The sequence below is a fragment of the Pelobates fuscus genome, chromosome 3, assembly GCF_036172605.1.
Source record: "Pelobates fuscus isolate aPelFus1 chromosome 3, aPelFus1.pri, whole genome shotgun sequence".
Taxonomy (NCBI): domain Eukaryota; kingdom Metazoa; phylum Chordata; class Amphibia; order Anura; family Pelobatidae; genus Pelobates; species Pelobates fuscus.
The window spans coordinates 70554923-70582310 of NC_086319.1; the positions used below are offsets into that span (position 1 = coordinate 70554923).

General features: G+C 39.9%; 1 protein-coding gene across 3 annotated transcripts in view; it reads left to right on the forward strand.

The window, feature by feature from the left end:
• Positions 1-27388, forward strand: part of CDK17 (cyclin dependent kinase 17) — a 182584-nt gene that overhangs the window by 56829 nt on the left and 98367 nt on the right. For all 3 annotated transcript variants that reach the window (XM_063447170.1, XM_063447168.1, XM_063447169.1), the window contains exon 2: positions 4748-4794. The gene's annotated coding sequence lies outside the window, so the exon portion shown is untranslated. The remainder of the gene's footprint in view (positions 1-4747; positions 4795-27388) is intronic.

Below are 27388 nucleotides of genomic sequence, written 5' to 3' on the forward strand. Positions count from 1 at the left end.
TCTTGTACAAAATGATATTCCAATGGAACAGTACTTGAGCCTTCTGTGTATGATTTGATGATACTACCCTCTCTTTTGGTCTCCTTGCTCACTGTATTGGGCATTGGCACCACACCATAAAGAGGCATAGCAAAGCATGTGTCACTGGTGCATCCTGAAATACCTCCTTCCTCCCTAGTGCTCCTTAAAACAATGCCAACATTTAAAAAGCTTTTTACTTGGATATTCCCAGTTGGTCCATAAGCGATTTTATCACTAAACCCTCGATAAGAACCTTTTTTGTTTAAAGGAACACTGACTTTCTTAAATGTCTTTGTATTATTATACTGAAAGTAACAGATGACCAGTCTTGTTGTGTGCTGTTTTGTTATTAATACACATAAGTTAATAAACTGTTCAGGGCTTGCCCTGGCTTACCCTTCTAAGGCAGGGTTCCCCAAACTCTGGCCCTCCAGATGTTGCTGAACTAAAACTCGCATGATTCTCTGGCTGTTTCATTCAAAGAATCGTGAGAGTTGTAGTTCTGCAAGATCCAGAGGGCCGAAGTTGGGATTACCCTGTTCTAATGCAATGAAAAATGTGACGTTCTAAAAAAGTCCCAGTGTGCTTTTTTTTTGATGCTCGGCGTTTGATGTCGGAATTGTTTTACACACAGTAGTAACTTAATTCTGACATTGTTCACATTATTTTACCTATGTAGGTAGCTGTGCATCCTTCCTGTCTATCTCTGGTTAGAACTCGTCTCACTCATTCATTTTTGCCTTTTCACATTGTGCTGTCCGTGTATCATTCTAAGTGGGAGCTGCTTACAAGTTGAATTTTAAAATCTGCTTTGAGTGTGATAATGTCCGCATAGACCAAACTTGCTGTCTTGTTATATTTACATTAATTCATAAACCAGCATCTCTATCATAATTAATTCACATCTCTGCCATTGAGTCATTTTCTATACATGTTCTATTTATAAAGAAAACGAGATGAACATTTTAGCTATTTAAGGTCTTTATTCCTAGTGGTTACATATAGCTACCCTGTTCCTTCAACGTGTGTCCGAAATGAACAGAATTGGTGGAAATTAGGACACGGCTGCTACTCCAGTGCTGCCCCATATTTTAAGATCTTGGATTGTATCTGCAAAGCTGAGTCATTCCCCAGGTGGATTTAGGACTAGCTGAGCTGACGATTCTCTGTCCTCCAATCACTTTTATCTCTGGCTTATCCTGTCAAACACATGCAGTGTTTAAGTGCGCTTCACACCATACATCCAGTCTCAGTGCCTTGTAATTAAAGAATCTAAATCATTCTATTTTACTAAATATCTTAAGTGATTTTTTTAATTTTATGTTCAGTTTATCATTTGTCATATTTTTTTGTCTACTTCCCTTTCCTCCTTCCTTTGTCTCCTTCCTTTACCCAGTCAGTTTCCTTAAACAGGGAACACACTTTCTGTATCCTCAGTTTGCATTGTTTTTATATTTTTCACACTGTTTCCTGTTCATGTTTTCATCTGTTGTCAGTGGTTACTCTGGGATATACATAGAGTTCTAAATACAAATGTATAAGTCTTACTGACAGTAATTTGCATTCTCAGTAGGGCTGATCTGAAAAGCCGAGCAAATCTGGTCTCTGCAAATACTGCTGCAGTAATTATTTGTTTGTGTTTTTGCTGATGGTGGAACACACATTTTAATGTATAGTTTTTAGCATGATAAAATTAACATGATATTTCCTGAATTACTTTTTATTTCTTTGTGAAACGTTTTAATAGTTTGTGACTGAAAGAAGGACTATATCTTTCATTATTCATGCTGTTTTGGTTTAACGTGCTTGTACCAGCTCACAGCTGATCAGGCTGTGGGTACAGGATAATGCCACTCAGCTGTGCTTTTATGTTTGTTTCACGTTTATTTGTATTTTGCTGCAAGTGCTTTTTGAAACATTCACTCTTTATACTAACTGGCACAGGGACAGATATTGGAAACCTTTTTAAATGAAAAAAAAAAATATGCGGGCCCCTTACACAGGTACTGCTTGTACCCCATGATGGCAGCCCTGTTTGAAGATGCCCAAGGATACTCACTGCCAAACACACACTTTCAAGCACATACATAATACACAGTGCCATATATGCACACCCCGACACCAATACACACTGCCAGACACACACTTTGATGGTGTGTCTCTGTGTCACTTTGATTGTCTCTGTACATCAGTGTGTTTGTGTATGTATGTGTGCGCATATATTGAGTGTATACAGTATATGTGCATGTATCAAAGTGTATATATGTGTGCGTATATTTGTGTGTCCAAAGTGGCAACATGGCTGCAATTTGATATTGATTTGGTATGGGTAATATCATGGTAAGGTGGCAACATCTAAAATATACATATAGAGACCCGTACATACAGTATATCTATCTGAGAACTGCGTGCTTATTGGATAAAGTATAGGTGAGAGGATTATAGATGATGTGAGGAAAAAAGTCTGTATTATATTATATGTTTATTTATTGTCAACTCTGTTTTGCTATCTGTAACCTCATTTATTGGTAAATAGTTATTATTTTTTTCCCCTCTATTATATAATGCCCTATCTAGGCATACTGAAACTAAATTTACATTTTGGTATTTTTTTTTTTTTTTTTTGAAGGGGTTAAAACAGTGACCTGACAGTAACACAGTTTGTACAAACAATCATGTTCCCATAAAATAGCATTTTTGAAAATGCATCCTATAATCTAACCGAGTGTTTTTGGTTTGTTTTTAGTTTGTTTTTACGATTAGCAGCTCTTAACTAAAATTCCATTTCTTTTCATACTCTGTAGTTTAAAATATGTGTGAAGTCTTTTAACCGATAAGTACCCTTTATTTGTGTTGCATAACTACAGCTTAGGATTTGCTTTGTTTGGAGTTTGAGCTTTCAGTATAGTACAATGAATGGTGTTTCCAATGCCTCAGTTGGTTATAGAAATGTTCAGTTCAGCAGTGTAGGTTAAACAGGCCTCAATAAGAAAACATTATATTCCTCAATGCTACTATTTCTTTTTCCATGAGTTCTGCCATTAGATTGTGTGAAAATGCTTTCATATGTCAAGCAGATGATCATAAAAAAAAAAAAATATATATATATTATATAGTAAGGCCGTTTGGCCTGTATTTGTGGGAGGGGCTTAAGTTAACTTACTCCCCTATATAAGCTACATCTCTTACCTGACTCCTTACCGATCAAGGTCCCTCCCACCCACTCCTCATACTTAAACACCCTCTTTTACTTTTCTTTTCTTATTTTACTTTCTACTCCTGGGTGGGCCCTCTTTATTTACAGGCCTACCGTATCGTCGGTGTCGGCGCACCACAGCCGACTTGCCCTTTTATACTATTCCAAGTTCCTACTGGAACCTTACTCCATATACGATTACTTTGCCCCTTACACAAATATATATTCATACACCACTTATACTGCTTTTGTGAGTTTTATCGAAATCAACCCTGTTCATTTGGTATAGCTAGAAATGTATTGTGAAATTAAAGTACTTATGACATCTGAGCAATATATCCCATAAACCACAGCTGTGCAGGGACTTATGGGTTATAGACAGCACTCCCTTTGAAAAAAAGAGGATATCAGGATTTGCTGAAAGCTTTTAGTCACTTCCTAGTCAGTGCAGAAGCTGTCCCTTTAATTCAGGGTTGCCCAAAAAGGTAGATCCCCAGATGTTTTAAAACTACAGCTTCCATGATGCTCATTGGCCATTGGAGTGGTGTAGGTGCCAACTCCCATCACCCTTCACCCTTCAGTGTAATTATTGCAGTTTTTAATAAACTGCCACTAGAGGGACTTCCGGGTTCTTAGAACCTGAAAAGTGTTTTAACCCCTTAAGGACCAAACTTCTGGAATAAAAGGGAATCATGACATGTCACACATGGCATGTGTCCTTAAGGGGTTAAACGACACTGGACATCCTCACGCTATGCATGACCTCCAGCGTCGCCGGAATCCCCATAGGAAAGCATTGAATAATGCTATCCAACTGGGAGGTCTAATGCGAGCGCGCACATGTGCATTAAGTCTCCCCCTGCCGGCTGACGTTGGCGGGGGAGGAGTGTGGGCGGAGCCTGACCGAGCGCTGAGAGACATCGGCGCTGGATTCAGCTAACATGTGATGGGGTATGGGAGGGAGAGGGGCACCGCAGGACCTGCAGTGCCAGGAAAACTGATGTTTTCCTGGCACTTGAAAGTCCCTTTAATTTCTCAATCTCGCAAAACCGGTCTGCTCAAGGAAGTTCTGCCTCTTTGGCTGAGATTATCAAGATTGATGTTCTCAGCCAATCCAAAGCATTGGGAGGTTAGTGCACAGTTCCAGCACAACCATGTCTATAAAAAGAAATAATAAAAAAATTTTAAAAAAAATGCTGCTCTTCACCAGTTAGATGTTCTTTTTGAGTTTTACTCTCCTATTTCACATTACAACCTCTAGTGGCTGTCTTTATGGCAGGGTTAAAACGTTGGGGAAATGGAACCCTGACCACTTTAATGAGGTGAAGGCATGTGTGTGACTGTAGTGTTCCTAAAGTATAGACCACCGCATTGCAAATCAATCTATGTATAAAAATAAAATAAAAACATAGTTTTACGTTGTGAAGTGTGGTCAAGGCATCATTGCAAAAATTCTACTTTCTTTTTGCATAAGCAAAATAATGTATATATATATTTTTTAATATGAATTGTAATATTTTTCTCTTTCAGCTCATCTCGAGTTCTTTCAACAGAAACACCTGACTTAACCTCTAAAGGTTGGTAACTGTGCATTATGTTTTTGTATACTTTGTTGTTAATTTCTGAAAGTTTATTTGGTAAAAAAAAAAAAAAAGCACATACGTAGAGCTTAATATTCTACATGTGCATAGACCTGCATGTACACCAATTTACTCATCTCCCTGATACATTACCTTTCAATTCACAAGCTGCCAATTTCAGTATTGTCCGATTAGCCTGTATCCTATTCTTAGCAGTGCCCACATCCTCATTTTGCAACATAATAATAATAATAATAAGGTTTTATATCTTCAGTATCCATACTAATATTTGTACTGCGATAGCTGAGAAGGTACTTGTCGGGTGCCATGAATCATGAAGTTGTATCACTTATTTTCTATAAGCGCGTGTTCTTTAAATTAAGAATACAGGTGTATGCTCGTATCCTTTTAATCAATCAAAATACGTCACATCTTTTGCAAATATGTTGATGCAAGACGTATCACTTCAATCACAGACCAGTGTCAGATACTTTAGAGCAGGGGCAGGCAGCCTTGATCTCCCATGATGCTTTGCCAGCATTATGGCATTTAAAGCATCATGGGAGACGTAGTCCACAACACCTGTAGGGCTACATTTTGCCTACTCCTTTAAACACACTGGTTTAACCACTATTTTTCCCAAGGATCAATCGGCTTGATCCATGTGCATATACGTTATAACACTCTTTTACAGTTGGTATTATAAGACGTAGGTCAGTACCGAAAGCTAGGAATAGCCTAAGATAATTATCTCTTCTCACATCACATTTTACAGTTGGAACTGGGAAGTCAGGCAGGTAGCTATTTTATTTTTCCTGATATCTGGCAAGCTAAGAGTTGTGAGTGTGATTGGATTCACAGCAAATAGTGTGTTTCCTTGGCTTCACAGTCCAATAGCATTAAGCTTCCACATGACTTTGTGCATAGTGATCGTAATCTTGTGTATTGCGACTCAGTCATGGAAACAAATTTTTGAATGTCACTGAGCTCTGCAGTACAGTCAATTCCACTAGCCGTGTTTTTCTATAAAGCTTGTGTGGCTTTATTATTGATTTGAAACACTGTCAGAAGTCGATGTGGGTGAAGTAGCAGATTCCATAGGTGTGTGCACATACATATGACCACGTAGTATATGTGCGTATATGCAAGTATGTTTATATAGAGCGGCATGTATGATCATGTTATATAGGACTAATTTATACAATATCATCACCTTTCAAAATTCAGCGTCCCCATGCAGAGCATGGAGATGCTGAACGGCAGTGCTGCCTACTGTGCTGCACTGAGCCAGGAAGCACCTCCAGTGGCCATCTGAGGAGTGGCCACTTGGAGGTGTTACTAGGGGCAGTGTAAACACTGCCTTTTCTCTGAAAAGCCACTGTTTACATGAAAATGCCAGAGGCCAATAGTTATACTCACCAGAACAACTACATTAAGTTGCAGTTGTTCTGGTGACTATAGTGTCCCTTTAAGTTAAAAAAAAAAGTATTTTGTGAATGTTTCCCCCTACTTCCTTTTCCCTGATTTCCAATAATTAGTCCAGGGTTCCCAAACATTGGAGTGTCTTTGTTTTTTGTTTTATTAAGCGCTCCCAATGTAGTTCTTCCATCACTCTTGTACTCTGGACTCTGTCCACCCATTGAACTAAAGTCGGTATTATAACATTTTTCCAAAGGGTAGGTATTAAGGTGTACTCTTAGTTTAAGAGGATCCATAGAAGCTTTTGCTTGTTGGTGTCCAAGAATGAATTTGGCCGGCCCAGCAATATCTGAGAAGGTGTTAATGTAAATTGTAAGGGTAGTACTTGTTGCCAGAACACTTGAATTTTAGGGCAGAACCACTAGATATGTCCATATGTCTAAATTTCCTGTCCGCATCTCCAACATTCTTTTTTAATATTCTGCAATTATAGATTAAGATTTGATGATATTTTATACCAGCACATCTTAATCTATGTTTCCCTTTTAGCTTGACTTATTGAATAATACACTACTCTTTGGAAAATAAACCAATCTTTAATTGTACTTTGTATATGAAGGGCGCCTGCCCACTTTTCCTGAAAATGCCCTTCAGTTACCCCATTTTGTATCATGTCATATATTATGGAAATTGCCCTGACCCCTTGTTTATCAGAACTACATAAGTGTTCAAATGCTGACAACTCTCTGGGAATCCATTTATTTATTTTTTTATCCATTTTTATTAATAAAGCTAGCGAGCTGTAAATACATAAACAATTCCTTTGATGTTGGGGTTCTAATTGAGCCTAGAATCTCATGGAGTGTTGGGATAGAGTTCCCTTCTAATATATTATATAAAGTTTGTGTGGAGGACCCATAAAGTCTGATAAAAAATAGGTGCTCCCTTGCCATTCAAAAAAAATCAGGGTTCCCCGCAAATGGATACAAGGGCGATATGCCTGGTGATAATTTCCATAAGTCTTTATATTTCCTCCATAATGTCAATACATTAATTATCGGGTGATGTAATGGGTTTAATCTTTGCGTATGGTAATTAGATATCTTACCTGACAAGCTTTTCCTTCTCCATGATGTTGGTAGCAAAAGGACAAGACAGTAGTGCTCTCATATGCCCTGTCCGCAGACAACAAGGTCATTCACTAAAGAGAGAATTCAAAGTGAACTTTATTGGCCAAAAAACCTGAATTGGAAAAAAGTCAGCTGTGTTTTTAGTTGGGCAACGTTAGCCTGAAATTCTGTTTGAATTCACTTTGAATCCACACTTTAGTAAAAAGTTGTAGTTCTACAATATCTGAGGGTCTACCTTTTGGGCACCCCTTCCCTAAGCACTTGCGATAGGACGGCTGTACTTGATGACTCATGGGCATTCCTGGCTTAGTAGTTTTACGTATTTATTGTATATACAATATATTCTAGAGTATCTGTTTGGATGTCTAAACATTTTTTGTTTTAAGCCACTTAATGGAAGTAGCATTATATTCTTATAGTTTTTTTATTATTAAGTTATGCATGTTTCTCAAGTTGTAATCTTTATATATTTAGAAAATCATACTCTCTGAAGTCACTAATGGTGTGAATTTGGTAATTAGTCATCATCAGCCAAGGTGATTAGTAGGTGGACAAAGATAGATTCATACATTTAAAAATTATATTTAGAGAGAGAAAGAGAGATTCTTTTTTTCTAAAGCTAGAATTCAATTTGAAAGGAAACTTGAGATTTAGTTTTCCACGTGTCTGGGTGTATTTTGGTCTTCCGTAATTTCCTATTTGTGTATATATGCACCTTTTGTTTTCAACATCCCATGCATTTCAATGGAGTTCTTATTAAAGCTTGACATCTTCTGCAGAGAGTCCCTCCAAGATACCCCTGTGTCCTGAGGGCATTCCATTGCATTGTGTGGGTGACAAATATGAGATAATTTACAGCTGGTGTGAAAACAATCAGCGGCAATGGGAAACAAACATCAAGGAAACATATGGGACCATTAAATTCCTATTCAGACAATCATTAATTGGTATGTTAATCTAATTAACCCATCTGAGACAGACATTTCTACCTTTTACAAATAAAAATACCGTAAGTTCTGTTAAACAATAATTTGACTTATAGATTTTTATTTTTTTCGATTATATTTTATTTGAGATATTTTCCCATTTTTAGAAAAAACATTTCACACTTTAATTTTCTTGCCATTGGGCCTCCAGAAGTTTAAAAGGGAACGCATTCAATTTTAGTACAGCCCAAGTAGCCAAGTAAAAGTTAGCTATTGGTTGTGCTATATTTTCATTTTATTTTTTCATTTTATTTTATTGGTGAAGTATGAAATGTATTCATGATAAGCACAGCACACATGTGGGGACAGTACTTGTAGAGGAATTGCATTTGTTCATTAGATGCCCAATGCATCATGGGGCAACGGACTTGCCCCATCATGGAAGAACAGTGACGGCCAGTATGTTGGTTTTTTTTTGTTTATTTACCCCAGAAAAAAACTGAAATGGCTTTTACTAGAGTAAAGCAACAAGGAGAATCATATCTCTGGAAGTGATAGTTTCTGTAGAAGGCAGCAAGAGAAACGGCACTTATTTGGGCCACCATCTTTTTTTCTGCAGCTCCTGGTGCTTCATGCCCTGGGACCTGCAGAAAGCACATGGTGGTCACCCACAGAAGATCGTAGTGGGGAAGTATAACTACCCTCTGCTATACCCTTGGGCCAGCGTACACCAAGTGGCAATGTCACCATTGGGGGTCTTTGCAAATTAGGCTGAGACACCAGAATGTGAAGAACTGCTTTAATGTTGGCTTATATGATTTCATTTTTCAATTGAAAAAAGAGATTTAAAAATAGTAATAATTGAATTATCTAAATGATGCATTTTTAAATAATACCTCCCATCATCTCAATTTCATGAGTATATTTTCTAAGATTAAGACTGTCTGCACTATGATGTTTTTATTTTTGAGGTCTTTTGAATGTCACAAGAAAATTGGGAAGTATTAACTATTTCGTATATTTCGAGGCAAAGTTCGCCTGGCAGCCTGTTCCCCCTCCACTGAGTCACTCAGGGAAGACAAGGGTGACACAGAGTTGGGGCGTGCTGCAATTGAATGCATGTCCCAACATGCTGTGCGTGCTGACATCATATGTCCAATATGCACACAACTGACATTAGCCAGCTCAGATCTCTTGTTCTAGGCTGGGTAATGATGCCTTAGTGGCGCTACCGGAGATGGAGTTATACCTCTGATAGCAAAGTGAATCAGTTCTGTAAGTGGATCGTTTCAAAGCAAAATGCTGCAAATACAGACTTCAAGCAGCATGGCTACTTTATATCACTGAAGTGGTCCTGGTGCTTGGAGTAACCCTTTAGCCCGTGTTTCAAGCGCAGAACGTGCTCTGTGCAGCCTTATACCGACCTTGCATAATGCCATTAAGAATAAGGAGGACACGTCTGGTTTGTCTGTTATCTGGTTTATATATTGCCTCATATTTATGCTTAGATCCTTAAAGAAAATGAAAAAGGAATGTGATAGCTGTGCTGACGGTGGTTTTTTAATAATGTGTGTCTGCAGAGAGAAAGCCTTAAGGCCTCTGCTTTCAGTAAGTTGAGTTACCAACATGTACTTTTAAAACTTCTATCCTTTGTACTGCTGCATTACGTAAAACCCCGCAGGGCCTGAGGGATTTGGGCAGATCCATCTTTTAGTAAATCCTTCAACTTCTGAACTTGCTCATCATGTATGACATCAGTGTTGCCCAACTCAAATCACTGAAAGAATACATTTACTTAGTGCTGCACAATGGAAGGCATTGAGGAAAGAATTTGCAAACACAGCTGAATGTGAAACTAACCAAGAAAAAATCTTATTGAAAACTTGTTGCAGTAGTAATGGTGCACAGAATCTTTCTGGCTGTTCCTCTGGTGAATAAGTCAATTTCCAGTGGCCTGACAAATTCCAGGGCTCGCTCAGCACCTAAAGTCTGCTCCTCCTGCTGAATCTAAGCTAATGTGAAATTTAAAGAGACACTATAGGCACCCAGACCACTTCAGCACATTGAAGTGGCCTGGGTACAATGTCCCTGTCCCCATAACCCTGCAATGTTAATTATCGCAGTTTCTGAAACTGCAATAGTTACCTTGCAGGGCTAAGACTGCCTCTAGTGGCCGTCAATCAGACAGCCACTAGAGTCACTTCCTGGTAGGTTGGTCCCCTAACTGATGCTGGCCGTCCTCATAAATGAGGACATCCATCGTCCGTCAGTTCCACATAGGAAAGCATTGCAGCAGTCCATTCCCCATATCATGACACCGAGGGACATCAGCGCTGGAATCGGGTAAGTACGGTAAAGGTTGCAGTGGGGGTTGGGGTCGGCTGAGGGAGCTATAGAGCTAGGAATACAACTTTGTATTACTAGCATTATAGTATCCCTTTAACATCTAAAGATTATTTGCACCACAACCACTACATTTTCACTACAAACGTGCCTGTATTTAGAGATTGCCCGAACGTTAAAAAAGATGCCAAATTCTATTGTGTCCTTAAACCTCTGCAATACTAAAAACGCTAAACTTGATTAATCTAGGTTAGGGGAAGGAAATAAAGATGAACAGAGATACAGTTGAAGGAAGTCAGCCCTTTGTGTGAGTAGAACAGATTTTCATTGTTGAATAATATTTCTTGTTACATTATCAGTGTGTTTATCACTACAGCTTTTTTTCAGCTCTGACTGCAGCTTTTAAAGGTTCATTTAGTAGACATTGCTTCCTTTGTGTTTTTGCTCTTTTAGTAATTCTTATAATCAGTGTTTTCATTGTGTAGCTGCACTGGTAGAATACAAACTGGTATCAACCAACTCCTGATACTTATTATATCGAGGTAAAGCCTGGTGCAAGTTGCATGCGATGCGTCCTTTTAATTCAGAAGATTGAATGGAGAGATCTGTCAAAGATTTTTTTTTTGTTGTCATCTCCGTCTTACTGAAGGGTTTGATGCAACGATAGACTAGATCAGCTGATTGAAGCAGCGATCTGCACAACAGAGCAATACAGAGTAGGGAAAAGATATAGGTCGGAGAAAACAAAAACGCACAGACGGAGAGCCAAGTGTCAGCAGTTCTGCTTATAATGGGTTTAGAAAAGCAATGGGGAATATCATTCTGCAGGTTATGTTCTTGGAAATGAAAGGTGCCCCAGCAGAGAGGGAATACAATCTGAGTTCTCTGTTAACCTGCTGAGGTGGAAGTTTAGCATCCTTCCTGCTGCCTCACTACAAATGTATTTCTCCTCTGAAAAACTGTAACAACGGGAGATCACTAATGGCCTCTGCGTTTCGGGTACCAGATGGTGCAATAGCTGAATGCTGCAGTAAAACAGCACATTTTACTTGATTCATGTTTCCAACCATTTTTTTTAAGCCTTTTCTGCAGCCTGAGGGGTTAAACCTGCCTACATGTAACCTTCTGCTGGGCCATGGCAAGACTTTGAAGTCGAGCCTTGCTGAGAGGTGCTCATTAGAAGCTGCATAGCGTAGGTGACGGAACCACCCACTCGGTGTGGGCGAGAGTGCTACACAGACCCAAAACCGAGAATACGTGATGCTCCGTGTTCTTCCTGTAATGCCAGCAGCGTGCAAAGGAAAATACCTCTTAGTGTGAATTTTGTTTTAGCACAGGATCAGAATCTCTGTATTCAGATTTATGGCGAGCAGTAACCAGCCAGTGAATTCCGTTTGGAATAAGATTTGATTGTAAGTCGAAAGCTGGCTGTTTTCTCGTGATGGTGCATTAAAAAAAGAAACCACAGTTTGGTGCTGGGTTTCTTTTGGGGATTGCTTCAGGCCTAGCAGTTATACCCCCAAACCATTATGCACATTCAGCATTATTGCTCTGACATTTGAAACAGTGTTTTTTTTGTTTTGTTTTTTTTTACACATTTATTAAAGGATCATTATAGGGTCTAGCCCCCCTGGGCACTTCACGCTTCCATAAATATAACAAAATCTTACTGTATTCAAGCCAGAAGCTGTAGATCTGCATGCTGTTTGCCTAAGAAAATATAAAAACAAGCTGTCTGCTGACATCATCAGAAGTGGTAGCCTGATCCAATCACAATGCTTCCCCAATGGATTGGCTGAGACTGACGAGGAGGCAGATCAGAGGCCTAGCTAGCACAATTCAAACACAGCCCTGGCCAATCAGCCATAGAGATGTGGAAAGTTCAGTGTCTGCATGCAGAGGGAGGAGATACTGAATGCTTGGATGCATTTTAGGCAGCCATGATCCAGGAAGTATCTCTAACAGCTATCTGAGGAGTGGCCAGTGAAGTTATCACTAGGCGGTAATGTAAACACTGCATTTTCTCTGAAAAGACAGTGTTTACAGCAAAAAGCCTGAAGGTTATGATTTTACTCACCTGAACAAATTCATTAAGCTGTAGTTATTCTGGTGACTATAATTTTAGACACTTTTCAGAGAACAATAATGCATTCAAGCACATATTTTTGTAATAAAAAGGTAATACAATAAATAAAGGATTAGTGTGCTGGTGAGTAAGCTGCAAACGATGGGAATTTTGGGCCTATAATCCGTATTATGAAACCAATTGTAGTTACAAAAGAACAGCTTCAAGTAGATTGATGACCACCTACATGAAATTCCTGCCCTTAGGGGGAGGGGATAATTGGATCTTGATATGACCATTAATATGCCTTAGAGGTGAAGTGATTAGCAATAAAAAACAAACAAACAAAAAACAACACAACAAATCAGAAATTGATTTCTCACAAGTAGTTTTAACAGGTTACGGAACTAGTCCTCTTCATAAAAAGGACCGGAAGGAAGGCCTTGGGGGTTATCTTAGAGAGAGTGAGTCACTGGCAACAATGAAGGCGCCTTGGGCACAAATGGGGAAATTGTTGCCACATTCCATTCATGCAGGAGAGAATGTGGCAAAGAGTCAGTGGATATACCCAGAGACTTCAGGAAAGTAAAGTACTGCCTCGATGTGAGTAATTGTGCAAGACTTTCCATCAGTACCTGCTTGATGACCTTGAAAACACAATTTGTAAGGAACATTATTGTCCTGTAAATCTTAGTAAGTGGTTGGAAAGATTGTCTCCACATTACGGTGTATCGTGATAAAACCAAGAGGTATGATCCCTCAAAAGTGATTTGAGGAGCGCCGAACAACCCTCAGGAGTGTGCTGCCTTTTAGAGTTTTTCTGAAACCGCAATAAAACATCTCTAGAGGCCTCTGGTGGGGCAATATCACCCTTAGTAAACCATAGATATTCATCCAAAGAAATGTGTTTTTGCCTGCTTGGGAGACAAGTGTGTGGAGAAACAATTTTGGCTCCATTAATGCAGAGGTTCCTCCACTGTAACTTCCTCCAGTGTCCTGCAGATGTGAATGCTGCAAGACCTTGTTCTGTCCTCTAGGATCACCATTCTTGTTCACAAATCAGTTTGCCCTTTTTGTAGCACCCCCAGGACTCGTCATTGGCAGACTGCAGTACACATAGACCTCCTAGGTCTTCCTCCACTACCACCATCCAGAATGTAAAGGTAGTTGCTTCCTCTCGGACAAGCACCATATCTGCCTAGAACATCACCTGTATATCCTCAAGTAAGGCTTTCATATCTGCCTTAGTGGATTGTGTGCTAGTCTAGTGATTCAAGCAAGTCATCTCAGTTCTGCCAAGAATCTACCAAATTATCCTCCAGACTGAGGCCTCCTTTTGAGGAGGCTGATGATTATGCCAAGGCGGTACCATTTTGTGTGTAGTCACCTCAAGTTTCTGATATCTTGTGATTACTATGTAGATGCTTCCCTGAATAACATCAGTAAGAATTCAAATCTATGGTCAGCAGGTTGTGCAAATGTTAAATCTGAGTTCCTGTGTTCTATTGTTGCTGTAAACGCATATTTTTGAGTATTCTGTATAAAAATGAAAACCTCTCAGTTAGGTTAGATGCAAAGCTGTGCATTTTAACCTACCGGTACCGTTTTTTGTCATTTGCTTTTTTGTTATACTTCAGGCTTCCTATATAAATTAATTTTCTTCATTTATATACATTTGGCTCTATAGAGTAATGTTCCTGAAAGTTATGATTTTGGAAATAACACACATAAAGTAACACATATAAGTAAAATGAAGGGAATAATTTAAGTGACATGCTTAGATGTGCAGAAAAAACGCTTCTCGTTCCATCAGCACGGAGGATCACATTTGAGGGATTGGTAACATTTGAATAATACATGGATGCCATGGGAATAGGATATGTCTTGGAAATCGATAGCTGAAAGGTGAAAGACTGTGCTGAAATAAGAATTGTACTTGACTCCTGTAATGAATCAAATATCTGTTGTCTTTGCAACAAATCTAGTGTGGTGTTATTCTTATATTCCCATTGTTTTCTTTTTTTTTTCTTTTTTTTACCGCTTAGGACCAGGGCTGTTTTTACATTTCTGTGCTGTAATTTTCCTCTTACTCATTTACTGTACCCACTCATATTATATACGTTTTTTTTTGTCGCCATTAAATGGTCTTTCTAATGATACTATTATCTTCATCATATAATTTACTATAAAAAAAAGATAAAATATGATAAGAAAATGTAAAAAGCTCACTTTTTCTAATTTTGACCCAAAATCCGCTATGCATCTACAACCGCCAAAAAACACTAAACTGCTAAATAGTTTCTAAATTTTGTCCCGAGTTTAGAAATACCCAATGTTAACATGTTCTCAACTTTTTTTTTTGGAAAGTTATAGGGCTATAAGTACAAGTAGGACATTGCCGTTTCAAAATATATATTTTTACAATGTATCAATAGTGACATTGTAACACTGTTATCTGTCATAAATCTCTGAATCACACCTCATATGTACATATTTTTTTTAAAGTAGACAACCCAGGGTATTCATTATGGGGTATGTCCAGTTTTTTTTTTTAGTAGCCACTTAGTCACAAACACTGGCCAAAGTTAGCATTTATATTTGTTTGTGTGTTTAAAAATGCAAAAAACTAATAAGAACGCTAACTTTGGGGGATTATCACTTATATGTATTTTATTTTATTTATTTTACTGAGTGCCTCGACCCCTCAAGGCACTTAGCAGACAGGCAGAGCATCGGAACCCTGCCTGATGACTTCCGAAGCTCTGCCTCACTGCCGGGCGCAGTCAAGGGGGGTATTCCAGGATGCCTCGACATCGAGGCATCGCTGCAATACCCTTAGAGCGGCAGTAAGTGCTCACGATCGCTTACAGCGCTCATGTTTGTCGCTAAATACTTTTTTTTTTTTTTTTTTTTTTTTTTTTACTAACCCAACCGTCACTATGGGTTTAAAGAACATGACTGCTATGACAGTAGTCACTGTCACTAGGGATGGAAGACCGACACTATGTGTCTTGTGTTTTGGTCACACTGTGCCCATTATTGGTGCAGGGTATGTTGAATGTATTGCTTGTCTGTGCCTCTCCCACTCCCCCTTTTTCCTGTCCTATTGTTTCCCCAGCAGGGCGTTGTCCCAGGGACACTGCCAGATCAGTTCAAACTAGCTGCCCTGTCCCTCCTCAATCTCCCATCAGTCCTTGATATTATCTGACCCCGCCCTACATTGTACTATAGTGCTCTTATCAACCTGTTGTATGTAAATGAAGATTTGGGGGGCTTAAAATATGTGTACTATGTCCATTAAAGGACCACTATAGGAACCCAGACCACTTCAGCTTAATGAAGTGGTCTGGGTGCCAGGTCCAGCTAGGATTAACCCTTTCTTCTATAAACCTGCTATGTTTATAATAGGGTTAATCCAGCCTCTAGTGGCTGTCTCATTGACAGCCGCTAGAGGCGCTTCCGCGCTTCTCACTGTGATTTTCACAGTGAGAAAACGCCAGCGTCCATAGGAAAGCATTGAGAATGCTTTCCTATGGACTGGCTGAATGCGCGCGCGGCTCCTGCTGCGCATGCGCATTCAGCCGATGACGGCGGTATGGAGGAGGAGAGAAGGAGGAGAGTTCCCTGCCCGGCACTGGAAAAAGAGGTAAATTTAAACCCTTCCACCCCCTAGAGCCCGGCGGGAGGGGGCCCAGAGGGTGGGGGCACCCTCAGGGCACTATAGTGGTCCTTTAAAGTTAGTTGTTGTTTTAACCTTCACGAAGTGTCGTCTGGTGTGTGGTCCAGGGTAGAAAATGCCCTCAGTGATCCCAGTCACACCGATGGCTTCCAGGAGCTGACTTGGCGGAGGTACTCGGTTGGAGTACTGGATCTCATTCACAACGGCTTTTTGTGTATTTGCAATACTTTGATTATCTAATTTTCAATGCAACATGTTCAATTGATTAATCTGGGTTTCAAAGTGTACTGTAGTGACTTAGTGAATAGAAAAGCCATTTGTGGGTCCTTAAGTCTTACATTTAAATTAAGAATGCTGTTTTAATATTTATTTAAATAAACACTCTGTCCCCATAAAAAACTTCATTGCAAAAAGCTGTTATGGTGTGTGGAGGTCCTGGACACTATCCTACCTGAAGGGGTTAAACCATTAAAAAAAACAAAAAAAAACCGGTTAAACCGCAAAGATGATATGTATCTTTTGCACTATTTTTTCTGAATGGACAAGATTAATTTCCAGGTAAAAATAGCAGGTCTGGAAAGATTATCCAAATCCTCTACAATCACAGGTATTCTTGCTATAGTTTTACTATTCTAAATTAATTTTAAAAAATTGTTTAGTGAATTACCCTGTTAATTAGCAAACAATATGCCAAGATCAATAAATGGTCATGACATAAACCCCTCCACAATGCAGCCATGAATGCAAATATTGTAATATTTGTTTGAAGCGTTGTTAGTTTATCTGTGGCCATAATGTTTTTAGTCTTGGGAATGATTTTATGAAATGTAAGAAGACTTGCAGCCAGGATTCAACCAAAGCCCTATGAGCTTCTTAGGTAGGTTTTAGTTAAAGGACCACTCTAGGCACCCAGACCACTTCAGCTTAATGAAGTGGTCTGGGTGCCAGGTCCTTCTAGGATTAACCCATTTTTTCATAAACATAGCAGTTTCAGAGAAACTGCTATGTTTGTGAATGGGTTAAGCCTTCCCCTATTTCCTCTAGTGGCTGTCTCACTGACAGCCGCTAGAGGCGCTTGCGTGATTCTCACTGTGAAAATCACAGTGAGAGCACGCAAGCGTCCATAGGAAAGCATTATGAATGCTTTCCTATGTGACCGGCTGAATGCGCGCGCATTCAGCCGACGGGGAGGAGAAGAGGAGGATCAGAGGAGGAGAGCTCTCCGCCCACTGCTGGAAAAAGGTAAGTTTTAAACACTTTCCCCTTTCCAGAGCCCGGCGGGAGTGGGTCCCTGAGGGTGGGAGCACCCTCAGGGCACTCTAGTGCCAGGAAAACGAGTATGTTTTCCTGGCACTCGAGTGGTCCTTTAACAATTTATATTCCAAGGATGTCTGTAGTTTAGAAGGTTTGGATAAGAGAGATATGACCAAGGATCCTGAGGAATCTGCTTACCAATGGTTTTCGTAAATAACTTTTCACCTTAATATTTGGGCATGACCACCAGATATGCTCATATGTAGTATGAGAGCCGCACATTCGCCAACAGTCATCCTTTGGGGATAATCAATACAACTTAACTGGCATAGTGTTAGCATGTTGTCATAGCAGGTCTCAGAATTTCAAGTCCTATGCTAAAATTTTCTGGCCACTACAAACCTTGAGGATTAATGACATACCGTAATTACCAAGGGTGCCGCGGCTGAATTTTCTCTTCTCAGTGGATTAGTGATGAGTTGAAATTTTGAGCCATTTTAATATAAATTGGCACAAGTTGAAGATTTTACAGAACATAAATCTAGCAAATTGGTGGCAATAGCTGCATCTAATAATTATTTTCATATAAGCATGTAATAGTGTTCTAATTAATAGAAATACAATTTTAAAAAAAATCAAACCCGCAGCATAACGTAGTGCTCATTGTACCACAATTTCCTGAAAATTACGATTTTGTGCAGTCACAGCAGCTGGATTTTGAAAAATATTTTTTCTCATACGTTTTAGTTACAGGTATGGTTTGAGAAAAACTCAATATTTGGGGGAAAAAAATGAAAAATTCCTTATTACTCAAATGAGTTCTAGATGCTAAAAATATTAGTCTCCCACACAGCCATAATCAAATAGGTGCCAGTCTTTCCAAGTCCCTGCTCTTCTAGACCTGCAATGTGGGATGATTATGTTGTGCAAATGAGTGGACAGACATGAGGGATATGTGGTCAAGTCACACTTGGTAGCCAGTTTATCCTAAATATGTAAAGCAAAAGCAATTGCAGTAGAAAAACCAAGATCAAAATGTTGATGTAGTCAATAGAAATTTGGGTAAGGTCCCCAATGTGTGCATGCCACTCTTGAGTCTGCACCTGCAGTGCAACAAAGTAAAAAATATAGTAGACTAAGTTAGGCTCAAACTGCCTATAAGATTTGGGTGGTAAAACAAAACAAACTGCTGTGCAATTGTGTCTTCAATGTATTTGTTTTAAATACATAGCCTGCTGCTATTATACATTATTTATAACACATATTATATCTTAGTATAAAATGTACAGTACGCATGCAGGAGAAATTGCTATGTAAGAGGCAATGGTATTTTTGAAAAGGAAGCATCCTAATCTTAGACCAATTATGTTCTTAAGAGTTAATCTCTAATGTGTATTATCAGCTTGCGTGAGCAAGTAAAGGCGTAACGGGGCAAAACATGGCTGCCTTTTTATGTATTGGAAACAGGAGTAATACCAGATTATGCAGCTACAGAAACAAAATAATTTGTACATCTGTTTGCAAGGATTACAGAATTATCTAAAAGTGCATTACCACTAAAAGGGAAAATTGCACAACTGCATTAATGCATTCCATAGGCTTTTTTTTTTATGTAGAAACACCTTTTCCCCCTTTTTTCTTGGCTCAGATTGCTTACAAAATTGGTAAAATAAATGCACTCGTATTCTCATCACCTGCAAATTAAAATCAGAGGGCACAAAAACGTAATAAAACACAACCACCCAAAAACTTGCCCCAGACATAGCAGCTTTGAAATAATTTCCCGAAATGCCACAGAAATTATGCAAATAAGCACAAATAACATTGTAACATTTCTTCCTATATTTCTGTATCACAAGAAATCCTGCTGCTACACAGCAGTGTTTTTAGATGGAAACAATGTTTAAAGCATCACCCCATTCCGTAATGTTTTAATATTTATATTTTAAAGATCCTACTGCACTTGAACAGTGATTGTCAGTAGGAGGTAGTCACTGTCCATTAAACCAGAACAGGTTCTATTAATCAGGAGTTTATCATTCTGGTCTATAGAAAAGGTCGTTTTTCCCCAGCATCCGTCCTGCTCATCACGAAAGCTGAGCGAAATGCTTTATAAACTGCTAACAGCCATACTGCACCTGCTATCAGTTTGCATGCAGCCTGGTTCCAAGTTAATTGAACAATTTTGAATATTACTGCAGTTATTAGCTAATCACAGAATTTTTTTTTTTTTTTTTTTTAATGATGCTACGTTGTTTAGATGCTTAAATCGAAGAACAAACTTTTATCAACGTCTTGTCAGTTTTTAATGTTACCTCTATGATAATAAACCTGAACTCAATTGACCAATTAATATGGGAAGAGATTGTCTGTAGTACACAGATCTCTCTGGAGTTCTTCTTTTATGGGACCGCAGGATTCTTGTGTGTGCTTGCACAAACTGCAGTATAACCACTGCTTTAATAGTGACTGTAATTCATATGACTTATCCTCTTCCTGAGAGACTGTTAAAATCTCCCAAACCAAAGAAAGGTTCCTTTATTTTCTCCAATCTCTTTATGTATATTGACATGGTTTGTATTGTACTTGGCACACTGGATTAACAATTTATGATTTGTTTACTCAAGAGTGCATTATTTATCTGTTTGCCTAATTGTTTTTATTCGTTCTCCTTTGCTGGAATCACAGTGACAATCAATGCTAAGCAGGCTTTACCACGTTTATAAGATCACTTTTACACAAAGGTTATTCTTACAAACCTGGTTACAGTCTTCTTCGCGATATTGCATGAAATATATTATGAACTACTGTCTACTGAAATATAGTATTTCTTTATTCTAAACTAATGGTGTTTGCCATAATCTGTCCTTCTGTGTAAAATCAACCCATATCAAAGGTGATTCAGATTAGATTAGATCACTATTGTTTCTTGTAGTGATAGCTAGCGATGTGATGAATAATTAAGAAATCAAAGATGCTTTTTTTTTTTCTTTTTATTTGCATTATCCAATTTATATAATATTGCACACTCACGTTTTATTTTCTGTAAATTTGTGTTGACAATAGTTTCACTTTTTTATGTCTGTGATATATCTGTAGGGATTTACAATATTAGCAAGCACAAACGTTTTAATTTTTTTTTTTTTTTTTTTTTTTTTATAAAACTGACTAATTACTTTAAAATCCTTGGAATTAAAGAAGAAATAGTCCGTGACAAAGCATATTCCGCCCAACTTCTTATATTTGCTTACTCAAGAGCAAGGTGTGGTGAGGCATTCATAGCATTGTACTATGACTCAATTCTTTCTTCCATCCATACAGGAAGCAAAATGCCGTGTACTTCACTGTAAACTCGCGTGTTTCCTGAAAAGCCACTTAGCCTATGTGTTTCCTGAAATCAAACAAATGTCAGAGGCATGAGAATTTGAATATTCACTGGAAATATATCTAACCTTCCTGGCCCTTATGACTAGAGATGATTAATTGGCACTGTGCATTGGGTGTTCATTAAGTCTGCGTTTTAGTCTGCTATTGAACATTTAATTGAGGATGATTTAATTACAGATTTTCCAACCTTGGCATGGCAGGTTTTTTGTGATCAACATTTCCTATGATGCTCCGTAAGCTAGTCAGCTCATCATTACTGGTTTAATAAGTCTACCGTCTGTGAAATAAACCGTTACAGTATCAAGTGTTGGCTACTTCTCATTAAAGGGACACTATAGTCACCTGAACAACTTTAGCTTAATGAAGCAGTTTTGGTGTATAGAACATGCCCCTGCAGCCTCACTGCTCAATCCTCTGCCATTTAGGAGTTAAATCCCTTTGTTTATGAACCCTAGTCACACCTCCCTGCATGTGACTTGCACAGCCTTCCATAAACACTTCCTGTAAAGAGAGCCCTATTTAGGCTTTCTTTATTGCAAGTTCTGTTTAATGAAGATTTTCTTATCCCCTGCTATGTTAATAGCTTGCTAGACCCTGCAAGAGCCTCCTGTATGTGATTAAAGTTCAATTTAGAGATTTAAATACAATTATTTAAGGTAAATTACATCTGTTTGAAAGTGAAACCAGTTTTTCCCTTCGTATAGTGGCAGTACTCACAAGTGGGATGTTCCTTCCGTTGTTGGACAAGAAGCTCCCCCTTCTTTGAATTTTATAGCTGTGCTCCGCCTGCTGCCTCTATAAAACCTGCAAGATCGAATCACCCCCCAGTTCTTCTTGTCCCGCCAAACGGGACGGACAGGTTCCCCAGTTCCGGTGGAGAAAGGTGCGATCAGCACAGGCTGCTGATCGGGGAGGCAATTGCCCGATAGCTCCCCGGGTGGGATCTGAGTGGCGGTACTTCCGGTCTAGCGTTACGGAACGCGACCGGGCACTTCCCTTTTGTGGCTTCTAGATGAGTTCCCGGGTGGTCCTCCTCATTACGCATGCGCACAGTGGTGGAACGCACGCTGGGAGGCGTTTGCGTTCCACCAAAACACGGAATCGCGCTACTGCGCATGCGCGAAACCGGAGTTTTGGCGCCAAATTTTAAAATTTTTTAAATTTGGTATTTAAACTGTGCAGAACCTTTCTGACCCCAAGGGTGGGTGTACAGTTCTGGTTCTCCGTGTCACCAGCCCTCCTACACGGACATAAGGTGATTTAAGGTGAGATTTAACAATGAATCTCTCCTTTTATTCATCTACTTTTATGCATGCTTCTATTTCTTCTTATATATTTATTTTTTGATCCACAGATATGTCCAGTCCTATTTCTCCGGACAAAGCGGATAAAGACAAGATGTCAGCATCTGTCCCTAAAAAAGCCACAAGCAAATCTAAGCACCTATGTTGTCTGGAATGTGCTGTACCTCTACCTGACGGATGTCGCAAAAAGACGTTTAATCAGTGCTCTGCAGAGTTGCTAGAGAAAGCTAAGCAGACGGATATGGCATCCTTCCTGGGCTGGTTTCAGGAAAATTTGTCCCAGACGTTTGAGTCTTTTAAAGATTCTGTGAAGAAAGAACCGGCAATACAAGAGAAGCCTAAGAAACGGGGGAGGAATAGATCTCCTTCGGTGTCTGACGTTTCTTCAGGAGAATGCTCTCCTTCTTCGCCTTCTGATATTTCCAGCCTAGCTTCCAGTGTGGAGGAGGGCTTCCCACCAGAAGAGCTGAAAAAAATTATTAAAGAAGTAACATCAGCGGTACAAGAAACAGAACCTACCAAGGGTAAGGTTAAAGGTTTCCCGATGTCACCTAAAATCTTGGATCTCCTTCATAGAGAATGGAAGAATCCTGAAAGACGTGCATTTATTTCTAAACAATTTAAGCTGCTGTTCAAGCTACAGTCGGAAGAAAAGTGGGAAGATCTTCCTAAAGTAGATATTCAGATTGCCCAGCTGTCTAAGAAAACCACTATACCCATTGGCGAAGTCTCAGGACTTAAAGACCCAATGGACAAACGAGCCGAAACTTCATGTAGAAGAATATTTCAGGCCGCAGGATACCAATGCAGAGCCGGTATTGCAGGTTCAGCGGTTCTCAGGGCTCAGAGCGTTTGGCTACAGGCACTGGAAGAGTCTCTTATGGGAAAATCAGATGCAGATCCTTCCCATCTTATGTTCCTACTGAAATTATCTAATGAATATCTTTTGGATGCCTCTGATGAGTCTATGCGTTTAGCAGCAAGAATTATGGGGTTGTCGTCAGTGGCCAGAAGAGCTCTTTGGCTACGTACATGGACAGCTGATTCAGCATCCAAGGCTGCCTTGTGTGAATTACCCTTTGAGAGGAACAAACTCTTTGGAACACCTTTGGAAGACATTATTAAACAGATGTCGGACACAAAGAAAGCCCTGCCTCTGGAATCAAGAAAACAGGGATTTAAACGATTTCAGTATAAGGGTCAGCGGTCCTTTCGTTACCAAGGGCGGTTTCGAAGGTTTCAAAAACAAGGTGGAAACAGCAGCCAGTGGTCTAGACAAGAATCCAACAGGCAAGACAAAAAGAGGAAGTTTTGGACGCCAAAAGAGTAGGACGCCGCCTTTGGTTCTTTGCCCACGAATGGAAAAAGAGTACATCAAATGGGTGGATTATAAGAACAATTTCAGAAGGTTACAGAATAAAGTTTTCAACAAGACCACAACCTTCCTTCCTGCTATCGGACTATCCTTCAAGGAAAAAAACAGAAGCACTCCTAACAGAAGCTCTTCTTCTTTTAAGAAAAGGTGTGGTAGAGAAGGTACCCAAACGTTGGGAATTTCAGGGTGTTTACTCCCGCCTGTTCCTGGTTCAGAAACCAGATGGATCCTTTCGGCCGATACTAGACCTAAAACAAGTCAACACCTGCATACCGTACCAAAAGTTCCGCATGGAAAGTATTCTGTCGGTAACGCACATTTTACAAAAAGGAGATCACATGGCAAAGTTAGATTTAAAGATGCTTATCTACATGTATCGGTTTTCAGAATCTTCCCGGAAGTTTCTCAGGTTTGCGGTTCTAACAAGAAAGCGAAGGATTCTCCATTTGCAATTCAAGGCTCTACCCTTTGGCCTGTCTTCAGCCCCTCGAGTTTTTACGAAGATCCTGGCACCTGTAGCAGCAGTCTTACGTCTGAAAGGTATCTCGATTGTTCCATACCTGGACGATTGGTTCTTGAAAGCCAATTCGAAACAACTGCTAAAAAATCATCTCAAAATTACGATGAGGGTTTTGGAAGATCACGGTTGGATCCTGAACCTAAAAAAATCCAAATTGAATCCGTCACAGAGTCTGGAATTCTTGGGTCTTCGGGTAGAATCACAGTCCCTGTCTCTGTTTCTGCCAATAGAGAAACAAAGGAGGATCTTAAAAGCCGTATCAAAGCTGCAGAAAAACCTAAGCTCAATCAGGGATGCTATGAGGTTGCTAGACCTTCTCACTTCTGCAATCCCAGCAGTGGCCTGGGCAAAGGCAGAATCAAAACCATTGCAATGGGACATTCTTTCACAATGGACTCGAAAACAGGAAGATCTAGACTCTCCCTTCCACCTATCCGAAATGGTGAAAAAGCAGCTAAACTGGTGGAGAGACAGGAGCAACATTTCAAAAGGCCTATCATTTGCACAAAAACAGTGGATTACGATAACCACAGATGCTTCCCAGACTGGTTGGGGCGCCCATCTCGGTTCTCATTTTCATCAAGGTCTTTGGAACAAGGAAGAAGCAGGCGCTTCCTCAAATTTCAGGGAATTACAAGCGGTTTGGAGGGCACTGGTGTCCTTCGGGTCAGTCATCGCCAATCAGACGGTGAGGATTCAGTCGGACAATGCCACCACAGTGGCTTATTTAAATCGCCAAGGAGGCACGAAGGTAAAAGCTCTCCAAGATCTCTGCTACCGTATAATGTCTTGGGCCCAAGCCAATCTTCTCGCAATCTCAGCTACCCATATCAAAGGGTCTCTAAACGTTATTGCAGACGACCTCAGCAGAAGTCATTGGTCTCAGGCAGACTGGGCGCTATCAAACCAGGTTTTCTTGGAGCTAGTTTCCCGCTTCGGCAGGCCAGAGATAGACTTGTTGGCAACAAGGAGAAACCGAAAAGTACAGAGATTTGCTTCTCTCCAAGCAGGAGATTACCCAGATGTCCTGGACGGTCTTTCGATCCCTTGGAACTTCAACATGGCTTATATTTTCCCTCCTGTCGCTCTTATCCCCCGGATTGTTCAGAAGATAAGATGGGAGAAGGCAAGAATTCTAGCAGTCCTACCCTTCTGGCCAAACAGAAGTTGGTTCTCAGAAGTGGAAAATATGACCATCTCACGTTGGTCTCTCCCAATCTCTTCCACCATATTAGAGAATGTGACTCTTCCCGTAGAAACCCTGGAAATGTTTCGCCTGACGGCATGGTTGCTGCAAGGATGATCCTTCAGGGACATGGTCTTTCAGAACATTTATGTGACGTTTTGTTATCTTCTGTCCGCTTGTCCACTTCGAGAATCTATTTCAGGGTCTGGATGAAATTCAAGATGAAACTCAAAGTTCTCTGCGGGGTTCGGATCCTGCCAGAACATCTATCCCGGATATCCTTTCCTTTTTGCAGGATGGTTTTGAAGCCGGCCTAGGGGTCTCTACACTCAAGGGCCAGATTTCGGCTCTAAGTCACTTCCTGGTTAGTGACATTGCCTCAAACATGCTTGTACGCAGGTTTATTAAGTCCATACGGTTGAAGATGCCTCCCAGATTAGTGCCTTTTCCTACCTGGGATTTGTCTCTGGTTCTTCAAGCCCTTTGTGAACCACCGTTTGAACCATTGAATCAGGTCCCCATCAAGCTGCTGACCTTCAAGACGGCTTTCCTGGTGGCTATCACCTCCGCTAGGAGAATTGGTGAGATCCGAGCTCTGTCATCTTCTCCGGAGTTCACCATATTCCATCAAGAAAAAGTGGTCCTGCACCCCAGGCCTTCTTTTTTGCCTAAGGTTATCTCTAGTGCTGCGATTAACCAACCTATTATTCTGCCGTCCTTTTGTCAATCTCCTACATCGGATCTGGAAAGAAAGTGGCATCTCCTGGATGTTAGAAGATCCCTGAAGATCTACCTTCAGAAGACTCAGGGGTTTAGATCCTCAGATCATCTTTGTCTACTTTCAAGGCAAGTACAAGGGTCGTGCTGTTTCCGGACCCTCTCTGGCTAGATGGCTTACAAATACCAGCAAGTTGGCTTATCACTCCAAAGGGATTCCTCTCAGATTCCCGTTGAAAGCTCATTCCACGAGGGCTATGGCGACCTCCTGGGCTGAAAGGGCAGCGGCATCACCTGAAGACATCTGCAAAGCGGCTACTTGGTCTTCCTTGCATACCTTCATCAAGCATTATAGGCTGGACATATTTTCATCATCTGAGGCTGCTTTTGGGCGTAAGGTGCTGCAAGCTGTGGCCTGCTGAGTCCCCACCCTTTTGTTTGGTTACAGGGATCTTGCTATATCCCACTTGTGAGTACTGCCACTATACGAAGGGAAAAACAGTAAATTTACTTACCGTAAATTCCTTTTTTCTTAGTATAGTGGCAGTACTGGGTTTCCCTCCTCTATCATTTGGATTAAATGTTTTTTTGCATTATTCAGTCTCCGTTTGGTTCTTTTTTATTACTGGCGGGTGATTCGATCTTGCAGGTTTTATAGAGGCAGCAGGCGGAGCACAGATATAAAATTCAAAGAAGGGGGAGCTTCTTGTCCAACAACGGAAGGAACATCCCACTTGTGAGTACTGCCACTATACTAAGAAAAAAGGAATTTACGGTAAGTAAAATTACTGTGTTTTTTTTTTTCATGCATGCTCTGTCAATCATAGCCAGTGGAGGTGTGGCTAGGGCTGCATAAACAGAAACAAAGTGATTTAACTCCTAAATGACAGTGAATTGAGCACTGAAATTGCAGGGGAATGATCTATACACTAAAACTGCCTTATTTAGCTAAAGTAATTTAGGTGACTATAGTGTTCCTGTTACGTTCTGATTTTCTAAAATTCCAAAAATTAGTTTTTCTGATCTTTCCATCAAAAGAGTGCTTCCTCAGAGTTTACCATCTTGCCCCAATAATGTCCCATGTTTTTCAATAATAGGTATGGCCTTTACAATTTAAATTGCAAGTCTGCCATGGAAGCTGAAAAAAATATATACAAATATGACTGGTTCTTAATTATGTAATAAATAACTCTATGGAGATACTATTTAAGAAACCCTATTTTTTGAAGAAACCAGGCAAGTTGTATCTTACAAAATAATTTTGCCTGCCAAAGTTTCCTGTTATA